A 21,287-nucleotide genomic window follows, 5' to 3' on the forward strand; every position below is an offset into this window, starting at 1 on the left:
TCATTGACCGATGACCCTTTCGGGTATGACAAGTGGTGGATGAGGCGAAATTTTCCCGCCTCCTTCTTTGGCACTAAGCCTAGAGGGGAAACCCTGAGATCGGGCAGCGGAGGCTCTTTATACGGTCCCGCCATCCGGCCCAGGCGAACCTCATGAAGCAATTTCTCACACACTACATCATGATGTTCGCCTACGGAGCGCAGATTACGGAAACGAGGTGCCACAACCCGCTCCCGGAAGGGAATGATAAAACCCTTCGTAAATCCCAAACAACAAACAGGCATCCTCTCGTTTACCGTAGCTGTTTAGCCACGGGAGCATCGCGTCTACCTTCACCGGTGACCGACCCAGCGGCAGCGGATGGTGCTGAAGCACCTCCGGCTGAGCTAGTTGCTGTGGACTTACCCCACTTGAAACACCGGTTGTAACCATGCCCCCCACCGCATCCGGAGCATTCATGCTTAAAGCGGCATAAGGCACCCCACTTACATTGGCCCTCATTATAGAGCCAGCAAAATCCCTTCCTTTGCGCAGCCGACGCGGTGGAAGAGGCGCCAATGGAAACGCGGTACCGTTTCCGACCAAACAACAACCACCCCGGGGAGCAAAGACCTCAACTTATCCACGTCCCTTTTAATCGCACAAACTAATTCCCTCTGCGGAACCAACCCAAAATCATTCCCCCCTGTGTGGAACAATATGAACTCGGGGACTTCCCCTTGCCCTATCCTCCTGAATAAATCCAAACACGTGTCTCTCCAACCATAACCACGAAAACCAAACCACAACACACGTAATACATCCAACGGAAAGCCGAGCTGCGTGCCTTGTCTCCGAACTGCAGCCCTCCGTTCAGCCCAGTAGACATATGAGTGGCCTACTATCCATGCGACTCCACCTGAAATGAAAGAAATAACTTATAACCACGGCCAACTTGAGTTGTACCGCCAAAACATCAACTTGATTTATAATAACAGGTCAGGTCGTACATATGAACGGAACCTAAGCGATTCCCATCTCCCAATTTTCTTAACCAACTCGTCCCCCAAGCCTAATCTCGCCGCCTCTGTGGCAGCCCCGATCCTGAATGAGTGGGTGCCAAATTGCGAGGGATCCATGCCCAAGCGCTCCAAACCCAACTTAAAGACCCTGGTGAATTGGAATCTCGACAACGCCGAGCCGTCAGCATGGCGAAAAAATGAACCCCGCCCCTCTGGGCGGACTTCCACATATCGCTGAGCACAGCCCACCGGGCAAGCCTCCACCTGAGGTATAGCAGACAGCTTAATCGTCCGACCTCTCCCAAAGACATCAGTCTTCGAGCGCCTTAGCCGAATAGCTACTTCTGCTACCCTCAAGTCCACGTCCTCGAACTGAAGACCCCCTTGCCTAAGCTTACTCCCACTTACAATCTCACTCACCCGAAATGCCCCAAAAAAGGCCCATACAAAAGCCACCTTAAATAGCAAGACCTCAAACAGCGAGAAACACAAACTTGGCAAGACCCCCAGTAGCTGCAGAAGCACCGTGAAAGACACCGGCCTCCTACTGTCAGGGACAGACTTCCCCTTGCGATAACCCTTAACTGCCTGCCGCACAATAAACAACTTTGTCAAATCCTCCCACCCACGGAGCTTGAAGAGAAACGCCAGTGCCGCCAAGTTCCGGCCAACCACCGCCGGGGAAGCACCCCCTGCGAACAGCCGGCAGAGCAACCATAATAGAGTCTCGAGACGTACCTTTGCCGATACCATGTCCCCTGTACAGCCTACTGCTTCGTCCCACCTTTCCCACACTTTACTATACGCTGACCACGTGCCCGGAGCCAACGAATCTCTGATCAGTCTTCCAAGCAAGATGTCCTGAGCCGCCACATCGGATCCGGACATGGCAGACCCTCCCTTTGCGCGTTCAGAGCCTCCGCCCAAAATTTTTCCCACTGAAAGCGAGAAAGAGCATCAGCAATCACGTTTAAGAAACCTGGGACATGACGTGCACGAAAAACAATGTTCAACTGCATGCAGTACAAAACAAACCGACGAAGCAAGCGGACCACTGGGACCGATGACGCTGACAGATTGTTCACAGCCTCCACAACAGCCATGTTGTCCGTAAAGAAAACCACTCTCCTATTGCGTAAAACCTGGCCCCACAAGGAGAGTGCCACCACCAATGGGAACAGCTCGAGAAAAGCCAAGTTCCGAATCAGCGGGCTGACTGCCCACCTTTCGGGCCATCTTTCCGCACACCACTGACCCGCGAAGTAGGCCCCGAAACCTACACTCCCAGATGAATTCCATCTCGGGTGACTCAATACACTTTTCCCTGAAAAAGACCTTCCCATTAAAATCCTTCAGGAAGGTTTCCCATACACCCAAGTCCTCCTTGATCGGAGCGGTGACTCTAATAAAATGATGAGGTGACCGCACTCCCGCCGTGGCTTTGGCTAGGAACCGGTTAAATACCCTACCCACCGGAATAATGCGACAAGCGAAATTCAACCGTCCCAACAACGATTGTATAGCCCGCAGTGTCGCCTTCCTTGCCCCCCGCAACTCTGAAATAGCGTCGCGCAGGGACTCCAACTTATCCGCTGGTAACCTACATTCCCCGGCGACCGTGTCAATTTCAAGTCCTAGGAAACTAAGGCAAGTAACAGGCCCCACGGTCTTGTCGCGAGCCAGAGGTATCCCAAAAACCTGGCTAACCCATTCAAGACACCGCAACCTGAAACGGCACGCGTCAGAGCCGGCCGGCCCAACACACAAGAAATCATCCAAATAATGGACCACAAACTTGGTGCCCGCCTCCTTTCTCACTACCCATTCCACGAACGTACTAAATTTCTCAAAGTACGCACATGAAATGGAGAATCCCATGGGTAAACACAGATCCACAAAATAGCTATCATCAATAAAACAACCCAGTAAGTGGTGACACATTGGGTGAATGGGCAATATATATCCGCCTTAGCCAACAATGCTCCGCGTCCTGCCTCCCTTACCAGCTCGACCGCCTGGTCGAATGATGCGTAGGAAACAGAACAGAGAGCCCCGTCAATGTCATCATTGACCGATGACCCTTTCGGGTATGACAAGTGGTGGATGAGGCGAAATTTTCCCGCCTCCTTCTTTGGCACTAAGCCTAGAGGGGAAACCCTGAGATCGGGCAGCGGAGGCTCTTTATACGGTCCCGCCATCCGGCCCAGGCGAACCTCATGAAGCAATTTCTCACACACTACATCATGATGTTCGCCTACGGAGCGCAGATTACGGAAACGAGGTGCCACAACCCGCTCCCGGAAGGGAATGATAAAACCCTTCGTAAATCCCAAACAACAAACAGGCATCCTCTCGTTTACCGTAGCTGTTTAGCCACGGGAGCATCGCGTCTACCTTCACCGGTGACCGACCCAGCGGCAGCGGATGGTGCTGAAGCACCTCCGGCCGAGCTAGTTGCTGTGGACTTACCCCACTTGAAACACCGGTTGTAACCATGCCCCCCACCGCATCCGGAGCATTCATGCTTAAAGCGGCATAAGGCACCCCACTTACATTGGCCCTCATTATAGAGCCAGCAAAATCCCTTCCTTTGCGCAGCCGACGCGGTGGAAGAGGCGCCAATGGAAACGCGGTACCGTTTCCGACCAAACAACAACCACCCCGGGGAGCAAAGACCTCAACTTATCCACGTCCCTTTTAATCGCACAAACTAATTCCCTCTGCGGAACCAACCCAAAATCATTCCCCCCTGTGTGGAACAATATGAACTCGGGGACTTCCCCTTGCCCTATCCTCCTGAATAAATCCAAACACGTGTCTCTCCAACCATAACCACGAAAACCAAACCACAACACACGTAATACATCCAACGGAAAGCCGAGCTGCGTGCCTTGTCTCCGAACTGCAGCCCTCCGTTCAGCCCAGTAGACATATGAGTGGCCTACTATCCATGCGACTCCACCTGAAATGAAAGAAATAACTTATAACCACGGCCAACTTGAGTTGTACCGCCAAAACATCAACTTGATTTATAATAACAGGTCAGGTCGTACATATGAACGGAACCTAAGCGATTCCCATCTCCCAATTTTCTTAACCAACTCGTCCCCCAAGCCTAATCTCGCCGCCTCTGTGGCAGCCCCGATCCTGAATGAGTGGGTGCCAAATTGCGAGGGATCCATGCCCAAGCGCTCCAAACCCAACTTAAAGACCCTGGTGAATTGGAATCTCGACAACGCCGAGCCGTCAGCATGGCGAAAAAATGAACCCCGCCCCTCTGGGCGGACTTCCACATATCGCTGAGCACAGCCCACCGGGCAAGCCTCCACCTGAGGTATAGCAGACAGCTTAATCGTCCGACCTCTCCCAAAGACATCAGTCTTCGAGCGCCTTAGCCGAATAGCTACTTCTGCTACCCTCAAGTCCACGTCCTCGAACTGAAGACCCCCTTGCCTAAGCTTACTCCCACTTACAATCTCACTCACCCGAAATGCCCCAAAAAAGGCCCATACAAAAGCCACCTTAAATAGCAAGACCTCAAACAGCGAGAAACACAAACTTGGCAAGACCCCCAGTAGCTGCAGAAGCACCGTGAAAGACACCGGCCTCCTACTGTCAGGGACAGACTTCCCCTTGCGATAACCCTTAACTGCCTGCCGCACAATAAACAACTTTGTCAAATCCTCCCACCCACGGAGCTTGAAGAGAAACGCCAGTGCCGCCAAGTTCCGGCCAACCACCGCCGGGGAAGCACCCCCTGCGAACAGCCGGCAGAGCAACCATAATAGAGTCTCGAGACGTACCTTTGCCGATACCATGTCCCCTGTACAGCCTACTGCTTCGTCCCACCTTTCCCACACTTTACTATACGCTGACCACGTGCCCGGAGCCAACGAATCTCTGATCAGTCTTCCAAGCAAGATGTCCTGAGCCGCCACATCGGATCCGGACATGGCAGACCCTCCCTTTGCGCGTTCAGAGCCTCCGCCCAAAATTTTTCCCACTGAAAGCGAGAAAGAGCATCAGCAATCACGTTTAAGAAACCTGGGACATGACGTGCACGAAAAACAATGTTCAACTGCATGCAGTACAAAACAAACCGACGAAGCAAGCGGACCACTGGGACCGATGACGCTGACAGATTGTTCACAGCCTCCACAACAGCCATGTTGTCCGTAAAGAAAACCACTCTCCTATTGCGTAAAACCTGGCCCCACAAGGAGAGTGCCACCACCAATGGGAACAGCTCGAGAAAAGCCAAGTTCCGAATCAGCGGGCTGACTGCCCACCTTTCGGGCCATCTTTCCGCACACCACTGACCCGCGAAGTAGGCCCCGAAACCTACACTCCCAGATGAATTCCAACTCGGGTGACTCAATACACTTTTCCCTGAAAAAGACCTTCCCATTAAAATCCTTCAGGAAGGTTTCCCATACACCCAAGTCCTCCTTGATCGGAGCGGTGACTCTAATAAAATGATGAGGTGACCGCACTCCCGCCGTGGCTTTGGCTAGGAACCGGTTAAATACCCTACCCACCGGAATAATGCGACAAGCGAAATTCAACCGTCCCAACAACGATTGTATAGCCCGCAGTGTCGCCTTCCTTGCCCCCCGCAACTCTGAAATAGCGTCGCGCAGGGACTCCAACTTATCCGCTGGTAACCTACATTCCCCGGCGACCGTGTCAATTTCAAGTCCTAGGAAACTAAGGCAAGTAACAGGCCCCACGGTCTTGTCGCGAGCCAGAGGTATCCCAAAAACCTGGCTAACCCATTCAAGACACCGCAACCTGAAACGGCACGCGTCAGAGCCGGCCGGCCCAACACACAAGAAATCATCCAAATAATGGACCACAAACTTGGTGCCCGCCTCCTTTCTCACTACCCATTCCACGAACGTACTAAATTTCTCAAAGTACGCACATGAAATGGAGAATCCCATGGGTAAACACAGATCCACAAAATAGCTATCATCAATAAAACAACCCAGTAAGTGGTGACACATTGGGTGAATGGGCAATATATATCCGCCTTAGCCAACAATGCTCCGCGTCCTGCCTCCCTTACCAGCTCGACCACCTGGTCGAATGATGCGTAGGAAACAGAACAGAGAGCCCCGTCAATGTCATCATTGACCGATGACCCTTTCGGGTATGACAAGTGGTGGATGAGGCGAAATTTTCCCGCCTCCTTCTTTGGCACTAAGCCTAGAGGGGAAACCCTGAGATCGGGCAGCGGAGGCTCTTTATACGGTCCCGCCATCCGGCCCAGGCGAACCTCATGAAGCAATTTCTCACACACTACATCATGATGTTCGCCTACGGAGCGCAGATTACGGAAACGAGGTGCCACAACCCGCTCCCGGAAGGGAATGATAAAACCCTTCGTAAATCCCAAACAACAAACAGGCATCCTCTCGTTTACCGTAGCTGTTTAGCCACGGGAGCATCGCGTCTACCTTCACCGGTGACCGACCCAGCGGCAGCGGATGGTGCTGAAGCACCTCCGGCCGAGCTAGTTGCTGTGGACTTACCCCACTTGAAACACCGGTTGTAACCATGCCCCCCACCGCATCCGGAGCATTCATGCTTAAAGCGGCATAAGGCACCCCACTTACATTGGCCCTCATTATAGAGCCAGCAAAATCCCTTCCTTTGCGCAGCCGACACGGTGGAAGAGGCACCGACGCCAGCCCCCCCTTGAAAGGGAGTCGCCTTCTGGGACATCATCAGCTTCATCCATAACGGTAGGTCCATCTGATCCCACCTCATCCCTGGATTAGCTGATAGCCTCTGGCGAAACTGCTCGTCATACCGCCACCAGGCTAGCCCCCCATAAGTGCGGTAAGACTCCCACACCCCATCTAAGTAACAAAACAGTTGTGAACATTTTTCAGGGGCCTTTTCCCCCAGTACATTCGCCAGTATGCAAAATGCTCGTAACCAATTCCCGAAAGTTTTCGGGATTTTCCTATACCTACGCCGCTTTTCCTCCTCCTCTTTCTTAGCGTCCTTTTTGTCCTCTTCCTTCAAATCTAGGTACTCATCTAAAGGGAGAAGGGAGAAGATCTCCACAAATTCACCCTTCCACAACCTTTCCTTAACTTCCACCTTAAGGTGACACCCTAGCGGACCCGCAAACGACACGTGTACATTCTGCCGTGCTGCATCCGGAATCTCCCCCACTAGCGTGTCCCTCTCCGCAGCCACTTCTGTGGCTACTGACCCCGCTGACGCTGCTGCCAACTCACCTGCCCCGCTCCCCGCCCGCTCGGAGACCGGAATCACCCCCGACCCCAAACCCGACGATCCTGGCAACCAAGCCCTGCTAAAAGAAGCCCCCTTATCCAGCCCTGAACTCCAAGATGTAAGGAATGATTTTAAACCCTCTAATAAATCTCCTGAGTGTGGTGTACTGTGCAACTCACCGACCAAACCCCGTGGTGTTGCTGATCCTGGGGCTGCATCCCGAACTCCGCCATGCGATGGGCCTGGCGATGCTGCTGCGAATTCTCCGCCATCCCTAGGCCTCCTGCGGCCCGCTGACCCGACTTCCAATGACCTGTGGACGAAAGAAGCACAACTGGGGAGGCCGTCTTCAGAACCCAAATCCTCCCTAACCTCAACCCTTGTGCTTCTATGCGTACTGCTACTCCTGGCCTGCCGGCCCTTTCTGCCACACCTGTCCCCGGACGAACTTCTGTCCCGCCTGTCAGGAGAGCCCCCGCTCGCTGACCTGGATGCACTCCCCCGCGAGACTGGAGCCCGAACGGGTGAGCCGCGGTAACGCCCAACCGAAGACTCCCCGCTGCTGCTGCGCTGTCTGCTCCACCGGTTACTCCTGGAGCGATGACGAGATCCCCTATCACCCCCCCTGTCTCTGCGCCAACTAACGGGGCTGTCCGACCTATCCTGAGCGCGGCCTTCCCTGCCCGCCCGCTGATCTGTCGGCCTACAGCGCCCCATCTCTGTGCCAGTTCTGGAGGGGGCCATGCCACTGCCTGCTGTGACCCCGCCACCCGTCACCAGCGCCCTATGATCAGTCCTATTGCCTGTCACCTGCGGCCGCTGCGCTGATGGAAGGGGTGCTTGCGGCCTAGCCCTCGCTTGCTGCAACCCGCTGCGTGCTCTGGGTGCCACCCTACCTGCCCTGGAATGGGTGGCAGGTGCTGACTGTCCCCTGCTGTCCAAGCCCTTACTGGCTGCCCCATCATCAGCGGAACCTGAACGGGTTAAGAGGGCCTCATTTGACAACCCCTGTTTTTTACCCCTTTTTGCCCTAACTGACCCAGGGGGCGACTCACCGCGATTACTCTGTCCTGCGGGCTGCTCCCTGCTCCCAACGGGGCCCGCTGCTGGTAACGAGCCCGCTGCCTCTGCGTTCCTCGGCGCCATCTTGTCCTGACCGCACACCTCAGATGCTGCTTGCCAACCTTGGTGCGTGGTCGCCCCCGGGCCGCTACCTCCACGGATCCTAGCCCGGCCGCCACTTCTCCTGTTGCCGGTCCCTGTCCTGCCTGCTGACGGGCTGCGACTCCTAACCGCGCCAGCACCGGCATCAGGGCTCAAGCGTTGTGGAGGCCTGGTCCGGCGCGAAGTCCTCCGCGCCGGCGCCGCTGACGGACCCGCCATGCTCAGTGCTGCCCCCAGCTGCTGCTCCATCCAAGCTGTGCCATGCTGCCGGATTGCCGCCTTCACGCCCTCGAGGATCGCTGCCATATCACTCTCAGCCACGGAATCCATCTGGAAAACAAAGAAGAAGAAATCCCAACCAGAAGCCAGCAACAGCTAACAACAGGTAAAGATTTCAAATTAAAATGGAACCCAATTTTAAAATGGCGAATATTTATATGACTAAGCCACTCCCCTTTTACCAATTGACCAATCAAGTAACACTCCTCCATAGGCCTGCCTCCTAGCTCTGTCAAGGCCCATTCCACCTAGCTTTGCTTATTCCATGGGCTTCATTTTTTGTATCAACGAGCCTATTCCATGGGCATAAACTTTATAATCTAATTGTTTTATAGTTTTTATTTTTCTTTCATTTCCTACATTATACTGTTCTGTGTTCCTTTACCTACTCCTCAACTACTTGTTTTCTCTTTCAAATGGTCACAGTATTCTAATAGCCATACTATCATCAGAATGTGTGCCAATATTCCTTTTTCCAAATAAAAATATGGTATTTTACAAACTGTCTTGTTTTAAAATGTGAAGTTGCATGTTTTAATATCAGAAATTGGTATTTAATTTGTATTTTCTTAGTCTTAAAGTGCTCATATCAAATACCAAATCATCATTTGCTTTTTTTTATTTCCTTTTTATTTATTATTATTTTGAAAAACACACATAAATGAGGGTACAGAAAGGAAGAAGGGGGAACTAATTTGTCGCACCTCCCATTAACAAACAATATGAATGTACGGTGAATCTCATTATGTCAAGCAGACAAGTACTTAAGTAAAGTGTCCATCCCTACCTCCTAAGTGGATATCACTGCTCTACAGTGTAACCTATAACATCTGTATCATCAATAATAAATATGTTGTACAAAAGGGGAAAAATGGGGGGGTGGGGGAGGATGGAGGGGTTGAGTATGTCATTTAACCTCTGAGTCTGATCTAAAAACAACTATCTATTTATAATGGGTCTCTCCAATATAGTAACCAAGGTTCCCAGACCTTAAGGTAATGCTCTATCTTCCCGTGGACTGACCAATGGATTTCTTCATTTCCCTCATTTTCTCAACTCTCTGGACCCATTGTTCTCTGGTCGGTACAAGGGGCTTTCGCCATTGCACCGGGATCAGAGCATTTGCTTCGTCCAGTATAAGGTTCAGCAATTGATGCTTGTGTTTCTCGTGGAAAGAAGAGGGCCAACCCACAATATCTGGGACTGGGTTAACTGCGTAGACATAGGTAAGATCTTATGTATGTCTGCTAGGACTTGCTGCCAAAATAATCTGATGTGTGTACATTGCCACCAGATGTGTTCCATATCTCTCTTCTCGGCATTGCACCTCCAACATTGACCACTAACCGTTGGCCAATATTTGTGCAGTTGAACTGGGGTCCTGTACCATCTAGTGACTCTTTTAAAAAAGGATTCCTTTCTAGAAATGCTCACAGGGGTTTCCATCCCCATTTTAAGGACATATGACCAATCCCTATCAGTCAAGTGAATATGAAGTCCCTGCATCCACTTCCTTTGGAAGGAGGGCACCTGCCCATCCGTAGCGCCTCTCTGTATTAAGTGATATATGCTGGAAAGATAGCGTTTATGTATTTCCCCTGGACCACACAGTAGCTCAAATAGAGTTTTATCCCTCGGTTGCTAGTGTGGTAGCACTGAGTGGTTTATAAAAAAAATTAATTGAGAAACTCTCATTATGTCTAACAGTGTCACCCTTCAATTCGTTTGGATAAAATCCATTATCTTTGGAGGGACCTCCTCCGTCAAGACCATGGTTATATTTGGGTCCGGGACCCCCGTTATTCTACTTAATAAATTACTACCATGTCCATTCTGAAAATCGGGGTTAAATGCTACAGGGAAGTATACAGATAAACCGGGGGCCAATCTCCGGGCTTCTTTAAAGCGTCTCCAAGTTTGTAATTGATTTAATTATCCTCCACTCGGTTCTATCAGTGAGGGCAAAGGGGCGGAGCTAATTGTCAGACAGGGCGGAGTTAAGCAGCAGGCGGGGGCGGGGCTGAGGCCCAAATCTGCTGCCTGGTAAGTCCATGCTCTCCCATATAATGCCCCAGTGCCCCTGCTACCCCATATAATGCCCCAGTGCCCCTGCTCCCCATCTACAACAGTGACCCCCTGCTCTCTCATATAAAGCCCCATCACCCCTGCCCTCCCACCTAATTCCCCAGTGCCCCCTGCCCCATCTAATGCTATAGTGCCGCTGCTCCCCATCTACCCCAGTGCCCCTGCTTCCCCGTCTACTGCTACAGTGCCCCTGCTCCCTATCTACCCAAGTGTCCCAAACTATCCCAGTGACCCTGCTCCTCATCTACCCCAGTGTAGCGTTACTTACCTTATCCGAGGGCCGGCCGCGGTCCTCTCTTCGAGCCGCGCGCGGCTCATCTGACTCTCCTAACAGGAAGACGGGCAGTGACCGCGAGATGCGGTCACGTGTCCCGCCTGCAGCTAAGAGCGCGCCGCGAGTCTCGGGCGCGCTCTTAAAGAGACAGTGGGAGCCTAAATTGCAAAAAGGCTCCCATTGGCTCCTGTCATGCCAATCACCCCATACACTTACCTGTTTGGGGTGTGGAAGTGACAGGAGCCAATCACATTAGTTTGAAGGCTACTTATACTCACCCTTTTCCCTTAGTTCCTTGCCCTATCGTGGTTTCTGCTACAGTTCCCTTTAGTGCTTGTTGTGTTCAGTTGTGTTTCTCCGTATTTGACCTTGGCTTTGTATTCTGACTTCGTTTTCGCTTTATCCTTGTCTGTACTGTTTGCCGGCTTGCTGATTCCTGTGTACCAGACCCCGGCTAGTTCTCGTTTACGCTGTCTCTTTGTGCCCTTGACCTCGGATCGTTCCTGACTCTGTACTTCTCCTATTACGTCGAGTCCGGCCACTCTAAGGTCCGGTAGACGTATCTCTCCTCTGTGCTGTCTTCTGTTTAGCTGGATCCTGCGTGTAGGGGTATATACTCGTTACATTACGATAGGGCCATGGACCCCGCAGATTTAGCTCAAGAGATGGCGTCCCATGAGGCTAGATTTGTAGAGCAGGATCACCGTATGGATCAGATAGCTCAGGCTCTCCAGACGCTCTTAGCTAGAACCATTCCAGCAACCGCACCTAACCCTCCTACACCCCTGCTTCCTGAAGTATCGACTGTGCCTAATGCTACGGCCCATTTAACGCCTCCTCCTAGGTATGGAGGGGATTCTAAGACATGCAGAGGGTTCATTAACCAAATAGAGTTTCATTTTGAGATGTATCCACGTTCAAAAACTAAGCCCAAATTTTGTGTTTTCCTTTAGGATCATTAAAAGGTAGGGACTTCCCTCCCCCATTACTCTCCATTTGGGCTTAGTTTTTGGCCCTTCCTCTTTCCTCTATTCTACTGTTATCTAAGGGTTATTCCCTATGTTGGGAGAGTAATTTTGAAGGCCTCTGGCACTGATTCATTGGCCACTTTATCTGACCTCTGAATCGGCGCCATTATTACTTTATTTATGTATCCACGTTCATTTCCCACAGAGAGGTCTAAAGTTGGGTTCTTTATGCACCAACTTACCGACAAAGCACTTGAATGGGCAAACCCTATTTGGGAGGCTAATGGACCTATGGTGCATGACTTTCACAGTTTCCTTACAGCTTTTCGCAGAACTTTTGACACTATGAAAAGGTCTAAGAATGCCGCAAGAGCATTAATGAGGGTTAAACAGGGTTCTAGGTCTGTGGCTGATTACGCTATACAGTTTCGTACCCTTGCCTCACAGGTAGATTGGACCAACAATAGGTTAACTACTGCCTTCATGGAAGGCTTATCAGACTCTATATTGGATGAGGTAGCAGCTAAGGAGCTTCCTGTTGCCTTAGAGGACCTTATTGACTACCTCATCGATATAGATAATAGGATTCGTGACAGGCTCTATACCAAGAACAGGAATAGACGTTTTGTTACACCTATTCACCCCAGAGTTAATACACCGGAGAGTGTAAAAGTATCTGAAGAGGAACCCATGCAATTAGGGGTTGCCAAACTCTCTGATAATGAAAAATTACATAGGAGAAGGGAGGGACTCTGCCTATATTGTGGTAGGAGAGACCATATGGTAAAGGAGTGTCCTTTGCTCCTGGAAAACTCTCGCACCTAAGACCTTATAGGGGACTGGCCTTGGGTGTGATTTCTAAGTCTCCTACATTGCCTCCTAACCGACTGCTTCTCCCTGTTTCTTTACATATGGGAGAGAGTTGTATAGTTGAAAATATATACGCCCTGGTTGACTCTGGGGCAGCTGAGAATTTTATAGACTCTGGTTTTGTAAAGAAAAACAATATTCCCATCAGGGAGAAGGAGATACCCTTGGCCGTTGAGGCCATAGATGGTAGACCATTGATATCTCCAGTTGTTACTCACGAGACTGCACCGCTACACATGTACACAGGGGTTCTACACTATGAAACCATTCGGTTCCAGGTCATCACCTCTCCCTCTTCACAGTTGGTGTTAGGGTATCCATGGTTACGTGCCCACAATCCCATTTTTGACTGAGAGACAGGGCAGATAAAATCATGGAGTGAAGCCTGCCATGAGTCATGTACTATTGAAGTCACGCCTGTGAATTCTATTAATGTTCCTACCATTCCTCCTTTGTCTACGGCTATACCCTCTCAGTATTTATCTTTAAAGACTGTCTTTGATAAAAGAGAGGCTGACAAATTACCGCCTCACAGACCCTACAATTGTGCTATTGACTTGTTGCCTGGCACTATACCTCCCAAGGGCAGGGTGTACCCTCTATCGGTTCAAGAAAACCGTGTCATGGAGGAGTACATTAAAGAATCATTAGACAAGGGATTTATTAGGAGATCCTCTTCTCCGGCTGGAGCGGGGTTCTTCTTTGTATCAAAGAAAGAAGGTGATTTAAGACCTTGCATTGATTATAGAGGTCTTAATAAAATCACCATCAAAAATGCTTACCCTATAGCATTAATAACAGAATTGTTTGACAGGCTCAAACATGCTACGGTATTCACCAAATTAGATCTTAGAGGAGCATACAATTTGATACGTATAAAAAAGGACCACAAATGGAAGACAGCCTTTAACACTAGGTCAGGTCATTATGAGTATACCGTCATGCCATTTGGGCTTTGCAATGCCCCAGCAGTATTCCAAGAATTTATTAATGATGTCGTAAGGGACTTTATTCACTCATTTGTTATTGTGTACTTGGATGACATTTTAATATATTCTACAGACTTACACACTCATCACAGACATGTTACGACAGTTCTGAAGACCCTTCTTGCTAATGGTCTTTATTGCAAACTAGAAAAATGTCTATTCGACCAATCCGAGGTCCAGTTTTTAGGGTATTTGATTTCCGCTAAGGGTTTTCGGATGGATCCCCAGAAGCTCGCTGCGGTCATAGAATGGCCTCTGCCGCAAGGTCTGAAAGCCATCCAGCGTTTTCTGGGTTTCTCTAATTATTATAGACGTTTTATCAAAGGTTTTTCGTCTATCGTAGCACCTATTACTCGTATGACTAAAAAGGATGGCAATACACGTGCCTGGTCTACCGAGGCACTTCAGGCTTTTGACTTTCTTAAGACTACGTTCGCCTCTGCACCTATTTTACAGCATCCTGTCCCCTCATTGCCATATATACTTGAGGTTGATGCTTCCGATATAGGGGTAGGTGCTGTCTTATCCCAAAAAGAGTCTCCTGACAAGCCATTGCATCCTTGTGGCTTCTTTTCTAAACAAATGTCCAAAGCAGAAAGGAATTATGATGTGGGTAATCGCGAACTCCTTGCTTTCATTTTAGCACTCAAAGAATGGAGACATTTGTTAGAGGGCACTAAGGATCCTATCCTCATATTTACGGATCATAAGAACCTATCCTACCTTAGCGAAGCTAAAAGATTGTCTTCAAGGCAGGCTAGGTGGTCACTGTTCTTGTCTCATTTTAATTATATAATCACCTATAGGCCAGGTGATCGGAACACTAAAGCGGACGCTCTGTCCAGACAGTTCGAGACTATTGACAAACAGGAGATTGATGTCACTCCTGTCATTCCCCCAGACAGGATAATAGCAACTACTATTTTGTCTATTTCCTCGTCCCTCTTGCAGGCCATACAAGCGAAACAAAGCATGGCACCTAGCGAGAGGCCTAATGATAAATTGTTCGTTGACGTTCCCGAGAGACGGGATATTCTGTCACTGTATCATGATACTAAGACTGCTGGACATCCTGGTATTTCCAAAACGGTGTCAGCCGTTTCTCGGTATTTCTGGTGGGATACCTTACGTAAGGACGTTCCTGACTATATAAGTGCTTGTACTACTTGTGCATGTATGAAATCCTCTCGTAGAGTTCCTTGTGGGCTGTTGCATCCGTTACCCGTTCCTGAGAGACCTTGGTCTAATCTATCAATGGATTTTATTGTTGAATTACCCCCTTCGAATGGTAACACAGTCATCCTAATGATAGTAGATCGGTTTTCCAAAATGGCTCACTTTGTGTCTCTTCGCAAGTTGCCCACTTCCAAGGAACTGGCTCTTATCTTCGCTAGAGAAGTGTTTCGATTACATGGTATTCCCTTATCTATTGTTTCTGATAGGGGTAGCCAATTTATTTCCAGGTTCTGGAAAGCCTTTTGTTCGGAGATGGGTATTTCTCTCTCATTTTCTTCCGCTTACCATCCCCAGTCTAATGGAGCTGCTGAACGTGCCAACCAGTCTCTGGAGCAGTACCTCCGTTGTTTTGTGTCTCACCATCAGGACAATTGGTCTGACCTGCTTCCTTGGGCTGAATTTGCTCGGAATAACGCCACTCATGATTCTTCCGGCAAAAGCCCTTTTTACGTTGTCTATGGCCAGCATCCCGTGGTTCTTCCGGCTGCATTCTCCTCACAGGGCATGCCAGTTCTGGATGAGCATTTGGCTGGTTTGCGTAATACTTGGGAGCAGGTTCAGCGTTCTTTGGTTGACTCTGCTGCCCGCCAGAAGGCTCAGGCTGACAAGCATCGCAGAGCGGCTCCTTCCTATGTTGTGGGGGACAGGGTTTTGCTTTCCACACGGAATATTCGCCTCCGGGTGCCTTCTATGAAATTGGCTCCCCGCTTCATTGGTCCTTATCGCATTATACATAAGGTTAATCCCGTTTCTTATGCCTTGGGTCTGCCTAAGAATCTGCGTATACCTAATGTATTTCACACTTCGTTGTTGAAGCCTTACGTACGCAACCGCTATACCCGGCATACTCCCCCTCCCCCTCCTGTCTCTGTGGAGGGTCATGAGGAGTTCGAAGTGTCTGCTGTTATTGACTCTCGTTTCCTTAGGGGTCGGCTTCAGTACTTGGTACATTGGCAGGGTAATGGGCCTGAGGAGCGCAGTTGGATTTTTGCGGATGCTGTTCATGCTCCCCGCCTTGTACGTTCTTTCCATTCACGTTTTCCTGCCAGGCCTGGTCCTGCCCGCCCGGAGGGCGTGTCCTCAGGGGGGTTACTGTAGCGTTACTTACCTTATCTGGGGGCCGGCCGCGGTCCTCTCTTCGAGCCGCGCGCGGTCCTGCAGCTGCACGAGCCGCGCGCGGCTCATCCGACTCTCCTAACAGGAAGACGGGCAGTGACCGCGAGATGCGGTCACGTGTCCCGCCTGCAGCTAAGAGCGCGCCGCGAGTCTCGGGCGCGCTCTTAAAGAGACAGTGGGAGCCTAAATTGCAAAAAGGCTCCCATTGGCTCCTGTCATGCCAATCACCCCATACACTTACCTGTTGGGGGTGTGGAAGTGACAGGAGCCAATCACATTAGTTTGAAGGCTACTTATACTCACCCTTTTCCCTTAGTTCCTTGCCCTATCGTGGTTTCTGCTACAGTTCCCTTCAGTGCTTGTTGTGTTCAGTTGTGTTTCTCCGTATTTGACCTTGGCTTTGTATTCTGACTTCGTTTTCGCTTTATCCTTGTCTGTACTGTTTGCCGGCTTGCTGATTCCTGTGTACCAGACCCCGGCTAGTTCTCGTTTACGCTGTCTCTTTGTGCCCTTGACCTCGGATCGTTCCTGACTCTGTACTTCTCCTATTATGTCGAGTCTGGCCACTCTAAGGTCCGGTAGACGTATCTCTCCTCTGTGCTGTCTTCTGTTTAGCTGGATCCTGCGTGTAGGGGTATATACTCGTTACACCCAGTACTTCTGCTCCCCCATCTAATGCTACAGTGCCCCTGCTCCCCATCTACCCCAGTGCACCTGCTCCCCATCTACCCCAGTGTCCCTGCTTTTCCCTCTAATGCTCCAGTACCCCTGCCCCCATCTAATGCTACAGTGCCCCTGCTCCCTATCTACCCAAGTGCCCCAACTATCCCAGTGCCCCTGCTCCTCATTTACCCCAATACCCCTGCTCCCTTATCTAATGTTACAGTGCCACTGCTCCCCATCTACTCCAGTGCCTCTGCTCCCCACCCACCCCAGTGCCCCTGCTCCCCGTCTACCCTAGTGCCCCTGCTCCCCATCTTCCCCAGTGCGCTGGCTCCCCATCTATTGATATAATGCCCCTGCTCCCCATCTACCACAGTGTCCCTGCTCCCCATCTACCCCAGTGCCCCTGCTCCCCATCTACCACAGTGTCCCTGCTCCCCATCTACCCCAATTCCCCTGCTCCCCATCTAAAACCCTGCTCCCCTATCTACTGCTATAGTGCCCCTGCTCCCTATCTACCCCAGTGCCCTTGCTCCCCGTCTTCTCCAGGGCCACTGCTCCACCATCTAATGCTACAGTGCCCCTGTTCCCCCACCTACTGCTATAGTGCCCCTGCTCCCCATCTGCCATAGTGTCCCTGATCCCCATCTACTGCTATAGTGCCCCTTCTCACCCATCTACTGCTATAGTGCTCCTTCTCACCCATCTACTGCTATAGTGCTCCTGATCCCCTATCTACTGCTACAGTGCTGACTACCTAGAACTTTGTGTGTGTCTGTGTCGCATGTGGCTGCCTGTACCTGTGTGTGGTTGTCTGCCTGTACATGTGTGTGACTGACCGTAACTGTGTGTTTGACTGTATACCTGTAACTGTGTGTCTGTGTGACTATGTGCCTATAACTGTTTGTGTGACTATGTGTCTGTAACTGTGCGCGTGTGTGTGTGTCTATGTGCCTATAACTGTTTGTGTGACTATATGCCTGTAACTGTGGGTGTGACTATGTGCCTGTAACTGTGTGTGTGAGTATATGCTTGTAACGGTGTGTGTACGTGAATATGTGCTTGTAACTCTGTATGTGATTATGTGCCTAGGACTGTGTGTATCTGACTGTGGCACTGTGTGCATGACACTCTGCAGAAATGCACACCTGCATTCACACATGGGCCTACATACATATTTTTATCTGAATACTGATCACACTCAGAAAATAAACCCTGCACAAATATCACACACATCCAATACACACATATATCACACACAGTCAATACACCAATTAAAAATATTACACACAGCCAACACATAGGATCCATATCACACACAGCCATCACGTCTGTCACCCACATGACACGGGTAGCTGTCTTCTGAGCTCTGGCCAATCAAAACGTTGCTGTGGTTTACCACAGGAAATGTGGGTAAGTGCCTGAGCTCATGAGACAGTTACTGATGCTCTTTACCCAGCACACTGGACCACCTGAGATTAGCATTAGCAAAGTATCATCACGGAAGGGGGGATGAATATTAATTTAGTTTTTTACATAATTATTTATTTAATAAATCCCCTATAGAAACGCTATGAAGATTTTTCGCACAGGGCGCCTGAAGTCCTAAGGCCGGCTCTGAAGACATATGACAGTTCCGCTAAGCTTTCCACAGCGGAAGTCTGATAGCTGCACAATTCTAAATGAATAGTATCAAGGTTCTGAAAGGTTAATAACAAGAGCAGATGAATCAGTGTTCTACTGTCACTCTTTAGACTCAAGCTTTAGGTTTTCACATATCCCTTAATCTCAATGTATTTGTTAACTCTATCTTTTTCTGTCAGTAACCAAGGAACTTGTAGATGCAGTGTAGTCGGTATTGATCTATTTTATCCAGAGCTTGTCTTTTGTAATGTTAAGACTTAATTAATGTGAATGTTTTATTGCACTTATTGAAGCAGAATCACAGGAAACACGTTTCCCTCGCAAGGTTAAATCCCATTCAACAGTTTTTATTTGCAGAAAAAGAAAACAGATCTTGATAAGCTTGAACTAGTACTGATAATATGTAACTTGCTTCACTTACCTGTTCACTACACCAAAATGACGGTTTGCGTATGGCAAGTATTAAAATATAGAAAATATATACTGGCGCTCTGTACAAAGCCTAAATATAACAGAATATAAGTACAGAATAATAATAATAGCTGCTGTACCACCAAGTGTAATCCTTCCACATACACTAATCACAAAACGCAAATACAAAAAAAGGTGTAGCGCTACATACAGATGGAAGATAATCCAAAATCTTAATAGTTGTCACTCCCAAAATAGTTGTAAAGTGGATGATATTATGGAAATATTCTGAAAGAGCGATTAAATGCTCATAGTGTAAAACTGTGATTCAATATCAATATTCTAACTTTATATAAGGAACCACTCACATATTTATGAGCTTATAACCAAGCTCAGGGATAAGCGCTCTCAGGTCCGTAAAGGCGACCTTTCCACTTCTTCAATCCAAATCGTTTCACACGATGTGACTAAAGCTGAAGCACAAAGAAATATATGGTGCAATACAGTCTGGAATCAATTTTTGCGTTGAAAATAGAAATATTTATACTCACAAGTATAGAGCCACTTTTTAGGCTCTTTGTCAACACGTTGTGTAGTTAAGGACTACACTCCTATATAGCAAGAACCAATTGCCCATTAAGCATAAGCAAAATATTTTATTAAGTATGTGAAAGCTAAAATTGTAATGGCCAATTACAATATATAAAAAACAATATACTTCAAAACAATATTAAATTAATTATATTAAAAAGGGCATAAAGGTGAATATACTGAAATCCCCAGGACGCGTTTTGCCAAAGTTCTATCGGCTTCCTCAGCTAGGTAAAAAAATTCACAATACGTTCCTCCTTCTGTCAGGAGTCCTGCTATTATACCTGGTCCATAATTTTGAACACGATGTTCAGCTGTCTTTTGGCGCGCTGATGTTGCTGCTTCTTCGGCTGGCTCTGTGTGCAGTTCAAGCCTCACTCTCATTGCCGATTACTTACGCATAAGACGTCATTCAAATACAGTCCCATTAACCTTGCGGTCTCTCAGAACCTCGATCTCCCACATCGAGTGTTTCGTATATGTTCTCAAAACCAATAAAGGGCAATAAGACAAAAGGAAAATTCTTATTGTAGATCCGAAGGTATTCTACCATAATAAAATGCAATTGAGCTTCAAACATGGCACTCACTGATATAAAAAAACGCAATATAGATAAAATACATTTGTTAAACATAAAACAATATATTTAATATACATATATATAATATGGTTTAATAACAATTTCCTAGCGATATCATACTCATGGATATATATAGCGGGGATTATACAAAGTAATCCTCACTGTTTAGGTAACATATTTATATAAAAATATCCTTCTCATGGATATATATAGCAAGGATTTACAAAGTAATCCTCACTGTTTTTGTGACAATATTTTTATAAAGATACATACATTTACTCTTACAAATGTATCCATGTTATATCCAAATAGCAAATATCTGTGTAAATTCTGAATGCTAGAGAATAAACCTCTAAAAAATTTTTTTCTTTTGACCTTTCCTCCTTGAAAGGACAATACATAATAAAAATAAAAATAAAAACTATAAAAGTAGTTTAAAAAAATATGAAATATAAAAATGTAATCTAAAAAATGACAAATTTCAAATTCGGAATTCAGACCATAGGGGATTAGGGGATTTAATTTGAAGATCCATTTCATCTCTTCTTTGCTAAGTTTCTGGTTGAAATCCCCCCCCCCCCCCCCCCCCCCAATCTTTTCCCACTCTACTTAACCCTAAAAAAATTACTGCCTAACGGAGACTGATTATGATAAGTTTTATAATGGAGAGGTAAACTGTGATTCTCAGCTCCCTTCATTATATTTCTACTGTGTTCCTCAATCCTAATATGGAGTGGCCGAGTAGTTTTGCCCACATAATTCAAACCACAAGGACATTGCATCACATAGATCACATTATTTGTATGGCATGTAATCACTTCTCTAATTGCATATTTCTTCTTCTCCTTACTCTCAAATTGTATAATTTTTCTTGTTATTTCCAGTTCTTCTACATACCAGGCACTGGCCGCAACCAAAAAAAACTTTTTCTTGCTCAAAAAACGTATCTTTCTTTTTCTTCTCCTTAATGAAACTAAATGTTAGAATGCTTCGTAGGTTTCTTACTCGTCTATGAATAAATTGGTGTTGTGGTGGTAATATTTTCTCTAACATTGGGTCCTGACGAAGAATAGGCCAGAATTCTTTTACAATTTTCCTAATTTTAAAATTATCAGTGCTATAATTACAAATAAATGGCACTCCTTCCATACTCTGCCGTGTCCAGTC

Source organism: Pelobates fuscus, chromosome 1, assembly GCF_036172605.1.
Source record: "Pelobates fuscus isolate aPelFus1 chromosome 1, aPelFus1.pri, whole genome shotgun sequence".
Lineage (NCBI taxonomy): Eukaryota > Metazoa > Chordata > Amphibia > Anura > Pelobatidae > Pelobates > Pelobates fuscus.